We start from the raw sequence: 8317 nt of genomic DNA, 5'->3' as shown, positions 1-8317 counted from the left end.
TAGGTGCGAAGCTATATTTTGATCCGGAAGATAATGAAAAAATATCGAATTGTGACAAAAAGAATTGCAGCCAAAAAAAAGCTTACATTTGCATAACGTGTAGGGCGAATAAAATAAATTTTAAAAGGTATTAACATAATTTTCCTATTAATTTTACGATTTGACCAAATATTCAAGCTCATCTAACTAAATACTATCAAAGTAAATATTTCATAAATACTCACAAAGTACTACTTCATAAATTAGGTATGCAATGAGCATTTTGCATATTTCCAAAATTTGATATTTTTTTCTATTCACAATTTAGTCCGGTCCGGGCTATCTTTAATAACGCCCAATTCTCTTCCTTCCCCTCCCTCGTTTACCTAACATTCTACCCTCTGACACTGTTCCAACATCACCTCGCTAAGTACTCCTTCCATCCATACATTCTGTCTCCGCCATATCTCATCTAAAAGCTACCTCTCCTCACCCACCATATCCAGCACTTCGTCGTTTCTCCTCCTCTCCGTCCACTACGCCTTCTTCATTCTTCTCGAACGCCTCCAATCTTCTCTCGTCTTCCTTTCTAAGTGTCCAAGTTTCCGCACCAAAGAGCGCTACTCTCCAGATCAAACACTTCAATAACCTTTTCTTTAATCTCTTAAATAACGATGCTCTCATCATCTCTTTCTTGTTCATGAACGCCTCTTGTGTTAACTCAATATTTTATGTGCATATTTTAATTTTTATACTTATTTTCAATAATTATATTCATCATAATTTTTGGTATTTGCGTTACTAATATGTTATGGTGTTTGCGTAATGGACTGAGGCTGATACATTTTCTTCATTGATATTTTTCATATAAATAACAAGTCGCTGTTGCATTAGCTAAAGGATTTAATTAGGCGTCAGGTTTAGGGTTGGCTGAACCAGCCCGGATTGATCGCACCTCTTCAATTCACAATAAGGCCTACTCTCTTTTTTTCTATCTAAAAATCCCATTTTTTTTTCTTCCTCTCCCTCTTTAGCTGGATATTCTTCGGTGGCACCACATTTCGTATGCTTCCACTCTTAACTTCTCCGCTGCTGTCAATCTCCAAGCCTCGCTCCCATAGAAAAATATTCACCATGTTTAGCATCTCATGGATAGCTTACCTACTTGTAGGCTTGTATTCTACGATGCAAGTTGATTCATGATTTTCTCTTCGCCTGCGGACTATTCTTCCACGGTCTATTTATTTTTTGCTTCGTTAATCGCTGGTTATTGGGATTTCCAGGCAACAAAACTCGTTCACCTCTTCAAGATTTAATTTTCCTAGCTTATTTTTTTCCTAGTGTCTTTTCTTTTGCTGGATAGTAATATCTCAGATATCTTTTTGCCAATTTTAAGCTGATAAGTGGCCATCTTCCTTGATGTATTTATCTTTTTTCTTCAAGTGTTCATGTAATCGAAAAGCCGTCCTTAAATTTATCCCTGAACTTGCGTGAACATGATGGCGCGTTTAATGCAAGAGGCCGGCAGTGTGGTTGGACATTCTGGCGACCACTCCGATCGACGTTGAAACTTGTCGTGAGGTGCAGCGAAACTAATCAAATTACGGAATCGGTTCCGCTTGACACGTGCGTCGTAATTAAATTGTCTCTTAACGCAGCGTTAATTCCCCTCAGTAACGCGATATCTTGGGAATCGGGATGGTAACCAGAGTGAAGACAGAGGGAAAAAATGTCGAGTTAGGCGAAGTCATTTGCGTAATTGGTGAGGCGGAAAGATAGTCGCCAGTTGACACCTTTCAGAAGGACATGATGGCATGGAAGGCAAGAAACAGTCCGAAACTGTCAGATTACGGGAATTGGGAGGGTTCAATTCACTTTGTGCTGTCGTGGTGCTGGATAGTAAGACTTTAGGTCTGATAAAGATGCAATTTAGAAGTTTATCATCTACTGGTGAATCAAATGCAACTTTCCAGTGTTTTGGAAGTGAAAATGGTTGAAAATTGACTTTTACAACTGATAGATAGATAAAATATAAGTTATTTATATAAATTAGTTATTTTTTATTTGACCACCAAAATATTTACTGGGAATAATTTATATGGCAAAACAACGTCTTCCGGGTCAGCTAGATAAAAGACAATAAATAAAAGATATATAGATTACGAGACAGTTCCATTGCACAGAACTATCCACCAACCTGAGTAAGATCGATATTTTTACAGAGTAAACTAAGTCAGTCTCGTCATTTACATGACATATATATTGTTTTAAACTTTCGCAGCCACTTTCAAACACCCTGCTGGTCGCACCTCATGAAGAATCGATTGTTTCTCAAAGCCGAAAATTTCACCCCAGTAGCCAGCTGTAGTGAAATATAATTTTCTTTTTTGAGATACAGGATATTATCGTGAAGGACCTACATTACTCTCCTAAAAATCAAAATGTTAAAGTAAGCTTTAACAAGCAATACTTCAGTAAATCATCGGGAGTGATGTCTCCTCGTATTGTGTCGTATTTTGCCTTCCTGTATCGTATTATTTGCATAACATTTATGAGATATCATCTCGAAATTTTCAGAAATGCTGAATATAATTTCAAATTTCACTTCTTAGAAAACACTTGAGTACAATTTTCAAATTTGAGAAATAGGCAAATGATATTTGTAGGAGGCGACCGACAGCTAAAGGTCATTTGCGCCATGAGGGAAGGGTATGGAAGGAAGGGTGGAGAGAAACCCGGCGTAGGCATTAGCATGCTCTTAATGAAAGGCGCCAAGGGTACCACGGCTAAACGTCCCATCCGACGAACGGAGTGTTGCGCTTGAAATGTCCTCCACACGACATTCGCGCAGGAATCGGGCAATCTCTGAGAATTCACTGCCACCGCCGGGATTTGAACCTGAACTTACGGGGTGGGATGTCAACACTCTAGCCACCACACCAACCCGATCCCCAAACAGGCAAATGGAGAAGAAGGTGTTGGATATTATCATGCTCAAAGGTGACCAGTTTTAAGAATGGTTTGACTCCGCTATCTACTCAATCTTTCAATCAGCTAATCTTTTAACCTCTTCATAATTCTTCTGCTTTACATCCTCCATCGCCTGCTCTCTCACCCGTGGCCTAACTCTTCCCTCCCGCCTTTCCTTCATCGATAATTTTCATCAGACCCTATATCTCATGATGCGGCTGACAATATTGTCCCATCTTCTACCCAATGTTTTCATAAGACTTCTCCTCTCCCCAACTGTTCCTTGAACTTCCGCATTACTTACTAGATCCATCCATCCGATCTTCATATTTTTTCTGTCCCACACCACATCATGAAAGCTTCCAACCTTGGTTTATCTGACGCTGCCATCGTCCATGCCTTCTTGCCACAAAAAAGCGTGCTAAAAATGTAAGACCTAATAAATTGCTTACTGACTTCATAGTTCATATTGTCAGCTTTTAGGAGACATCTCTTTTTGAGCAATGTTTTCTTTGCTTGGGCTATTACATTGACCTTTTCCTTCTTGCTCCGTCCATTGTCGGTCACTCGGCTTCCCAATTAGCAGAACTCCCATTCTCTACTCAAGTTTATGGTTTCCAAGTTTCAGTTTTGTCTTCGCCTCTTCTGTTCCCTTGCAGTCCAACACTTTGGGTTTCTTTGTATTGATTTTCATGACGATCGTGTTCGAGTTTTATTTTATTTATGTGGTGTAGGAAAAGTTTCATCACTGAATAAATTTTGTGATGGAATACCACAAAGTTTCCCAAGATCGTGTTTTATACTTTCTCCTACAATTATAATTCTATGTAAAAGCAAAATATCTTTATAATACTCTGACACATAGGTTTTTGAAACTCAAACATTTGAATTGAGCTGTCATACTCAATTAATTACACGGAGTATGACATGATATCGATGTTCCGGAAGAGCATTGACGTGACTGCCAAATTATCTCAAATTGAGTTATTGACAAACATGATATCAGAAACACCATAGGCATACAGAGGAACATCGACAGAATTGCAGTTATTCTCCCAGCCGCCAGAGCGTAGTTGCGTCGTTATGTAATTATGACGTGGTGCGGCATCGCCCCCAGAAGTACTACGTCGCAAGAGTCAGTTGAGCGTTTGATACGGGGGTGGACTGGTGTTATTGGTGCGACAGTGACGCAAGAATAATGTACAACTAAACTTGGAACGATTTTCACTGAAATCCAATGCGACGACGACGTAAGTGCACTTTGTGTCATTGTTCGTCTGATTTACAGAACTGTTCTTTACACCGTAGTCAATGTACTTTGTGTCATCGCTAACATGATTTACTGAAACATGTTCTGTCATAATTGTCCTTTCTGCTGTTATTATATCTAATGGTATGTTCACTGCAATTATACTTACACAGGTTACGCCAACCGAACTAAATGGTGTGACAAGAAATATTTTTTTACAGGGCGAAAATGAGCGAACGAGCAAAGAAAATTATGCGCCTTAGTAGCTGTGAAGGGATGAAGGAAGATAATTATGAAACGAAAAATAATCATGTTGTGTGATCTTGATATTCTCCGCGAAACCGTGCTGGATGCGGATTTGAATTGTATTGTGAGTATAGGGTCACAGAAGAGCGATCCTGTGGTAGGTACGGCAGCCGGCCCTGGGAGGGCGCGATGGCAGATGGCAGATTTCAGAAGAATTTCCGGACCGGACGAGGAGCCCCCTGCTGCCCTCTCTTGATAAGCTCATCACTCATACTTATCTATAATATTATTTTCGTCTCTTCCCTCCTCAAAGGAAAGGAGCCCCAAAGGAAAGGAAAAAAATATATATCTTGATAAATGAGCCCTTCAAACATTATACATTGGAGGGAAACCTTTCTGACAAAATCGGAGCATCCGCTACCCTTCTCCGGAAACCTAGAAATTCCGCGAATCCGTTAATTCGCAAACTGATACATGTGATACTCTTTCCTGGGTCGACTTTTTTTTCCATTTCCCCATTTCTCGCCATCCTTGTTCGCCCCATTATTATCTTACGCAGCCCCATCCGGTAAAATGGAAGGAGTTTTACGGATTTTTTTTTGCGAAAAGCTATCATTTAACCACGACAACAGATTTGAGTTCATATTAAGCTGTCAGGGGAGAAAAAAACTCTGTCCCCGTGCCTAAAAAAATAATGTACTCAGAATTTGACATCTGGTTCCTGCTTGTCATCGGTTTCTGTCAAATTTGCATTTCAATAGGGGATGATGTTAATGTGAACTTTGCCATTATGTACGTAGGCACTAACTACTCGTAAAAAAATCATCCGGCACCCTGTCAACCATTTTTCCTATTGTAGTTATTCAAGATTCGTCAGTAAAAATTCTGCATCTTCCTGAACTGATTCCATCCATCAAATGAAACTCAAAGGATTTCTACCATACCGTTGCTCTCATAAGACTTTTATGATCAGAAAATTTCGGGAAATCATGCGTGAACATTTTTAATAGAAGTGTAAGATTACTGTTGAACCAAACAGATAGGTAACATCGCCCTAAAACTCGGTAGTGGTTTCTCGGAAGACCTTATTCCCATGTGTACGAATGAACCGCAAGGACCTTACATCTAGCTCCCTGAACATTGGTATAACCGTTTGCTTCCCGGATAGAAAATATTCTGATGCATGATATTTGTAAATAGGATCGTAATGGGATGAATACAGGCTCATCTTGCATCAAACTGATCAGGAGATGCTATAGGAATTGCCGGAGAAGCTGTCGTCATCATCCATCAAACTGTTGTCGGAAGTTGGTCATCAGGCTGGACGGAAATCAATTAGTAGTTTCAGCTTAAAAAAATATGTATTCTCAGTTTTAACAGATTCGCAATTGATCTCTGATTTTAAAAACAAAAACCAACAATAACCAACAAAGCACATTGCAGTTCAGGGAAGACAAGGAAGAAAAACGTAACACAAAAAAGGACTTCTTTTTTCCAAAAAAATTAAACATTGAAATTGCACATATACACCAACCCTAACAGTGCGATGGAAACCCGGTAACCATGGCGATACTTGAATCTCACCCCGAGTACTCCCTGCGGTGAATCTTATGTTACTATTTTTTTCCTATGAACGGGCCATAACGCTGCGTAGCGAAATAACGATTATCGTGGGAGGTGACGACATCTACATCTACACAATAACCTGCGAGCCACCTCTGGGGTGTTTGGCAGGGGGTGATCAATCACTAGCATTCACCACGCAGGAGGATTTCTACATGCTCACCATACGGTCATAAAAATGTTACGCTGACTAACAAAATATACTTCTACATTTGTGCAAATCCAAAATTTGCAGATTACTCAAGGGTGGGTCATCTGCTTATGAAGCTAGAATATGCAAAAAAAATGCTGCTGAGCATTTGATAATGTAAAGTTAAAGTCTTGTCAAGGGCTAGGATGACCGCTTTGCACCGCGCAAATTTCAATTCGCGCGTACATAGCGAGTGCCGAGGAGGGGAAGGGAGGCCTCCCTTCTCCCCCGCCCCCTCCGACGCCAATTGCGGGTTGGCAACGCAACCCGCTTATCGCGAACGCGAAGCCGTATTGCAGAGGACATTCACTCATTGCAAGCGATGAAGCGACCTCTTTGAGCCTTGAATTGAACTGCCTTTTATGCCACTCGGAAGGTAGGTACTCTCAAATAGGCCTGCGTGATATTGCTAATTCAATATCCCGATATTCAGTTGTGACTTCGGTACCGTGTCGCGAACTCCTCTTCTGTTGGTACAGTAAACTTAGAATCTCCCTAGGACTAGGGAGGAAGAAGACATGATCTATTGCTGAAAGTATGTATGAAAGCTGTGCGATTCGTCAAAACTACTCCGGGCGTGCCGAAAGCGTTACAAAGTTGTTAAGCGAATTAAGCTAGAGACTCGGAGGCTGCGAGCTAGGCTTAGATTGCTTCGACAATTCTACATAATACCCCGCAAGTCGCCTAAAAGGCGTGTGGTAGGGGGTGTTAGGACACCAGCCGTTTACAGCTAAAAAAAAGAAAAAAAAATGAAGTACTCTAACGAGGTTGGGACTAGCGTTTATTAAAGTCCTTTATGGTTCGGGGGAAAAACGAATTCCCATACCTATCCGTTCGGCAAAACATCTCTCTTAATTTATCGCTTCTATCGGACCTGGAAATATACCGTGGCTCTAATATTATGTTCTCTGTGTCGCTCTTAAAAATATCCATTCTCAATTTTTCAAGCAATCTAAGCCTAGCGCGCAGCCTCCGAGTCTCAGAAAAGAGTCCCAATTGAGAATGGACATCTTTTAAAGCGACACGGAGGATATCATATCAGAACCCCACTTCATTTCCAGGTCCGTCAGAAACGATAAATTAAGAGAGATACTTTTGAGAGATATTTTGCCGAACGGATAGGTATGGGAAATCGTTTTTCCCCCGCACCATATGGGACTTTAATAAATACTAGGGGTAATAGGGTGGTTTCCTATTATTTTTTTATTGCCTAAATCGAAAGATTATTACTCCTGGTGTACGTATTTCGCGCTTTTAGATTTTTAAATGACGATATATATTTTTCGCGATTAAATGAAAAGTTGAAATTTTCAAGCGCGCGAAAACGCGACGCGTAAGTAGGAAAGTCCGTGCGACGCATTTCTGGTCCCCCCTCTCTCCTTATGAAGTGACCTTGATCGAGGCTCTGAGCGCTGATAGGGCGCAGGATGCTAGCGGATAGCTGAGTACCTTGCTGAATGGTAGCGCTTGGCTTAAAAAAGGTTTATTAATACCTTATCAAACGAAGAAAACTTTCCGAACTTAGCCAGTTTTAATAGGTGATTATTAAGACATGTTTCCCTGAGCTCTGTGCCTCATGCATGCATTGGTAACCTCAGACGATGTATAACTCCTATCCTCTCGTGTAGAAACTAGGTCCCTGTGACGTCACGCGGAGTGGAATCGCATGGGCGCCAATCTGGCCTTTTTCAAATGAGGATAAAATTTGACCCTTGCCATTCGTCTAAACCGGGATTTCTAAAACCAAATAATTTGTGCATTATGAATACACTAATGGTGGGTAACGAATCGCAATCAATGCATTTCGTTTTCTTTGATGAAGGAAACTACCCTATTTCCTTGGAGCATTTCCATTTCATGTGTAAGCGGCTGGTGTCCTAACACCCCCGCCACAAACCAATTGAGTGGGCTTGAAGGGGGTAGTATGTACCTAGATCCACGATAAAAACACAAATGGTAATTTCCACACTATTTAATTTAACGCTCAACGACCGACCATGGTTTCAACACTTTGTGTCATTTTCAAGGTAATCCAACCAACACTCTCTCGGTATATATAC

Source organism: Ischnura elegans, chromosome 8, assembly GCF_921293095.1.
Source record: "Ischnura elegans chromosome 8, ioIscEleg1.1, whole genome shotgun sequence".
NCBI classification, from domain to species: domain Eukaryota; kingdom Metazoa; phylum Arthropoda; class Insecta; order Odonata; family Coenagrionidae; genus Ischnura; species Ischnura elegans.
Note: the sequence above shows the minus strand (reverse complement) of the source record.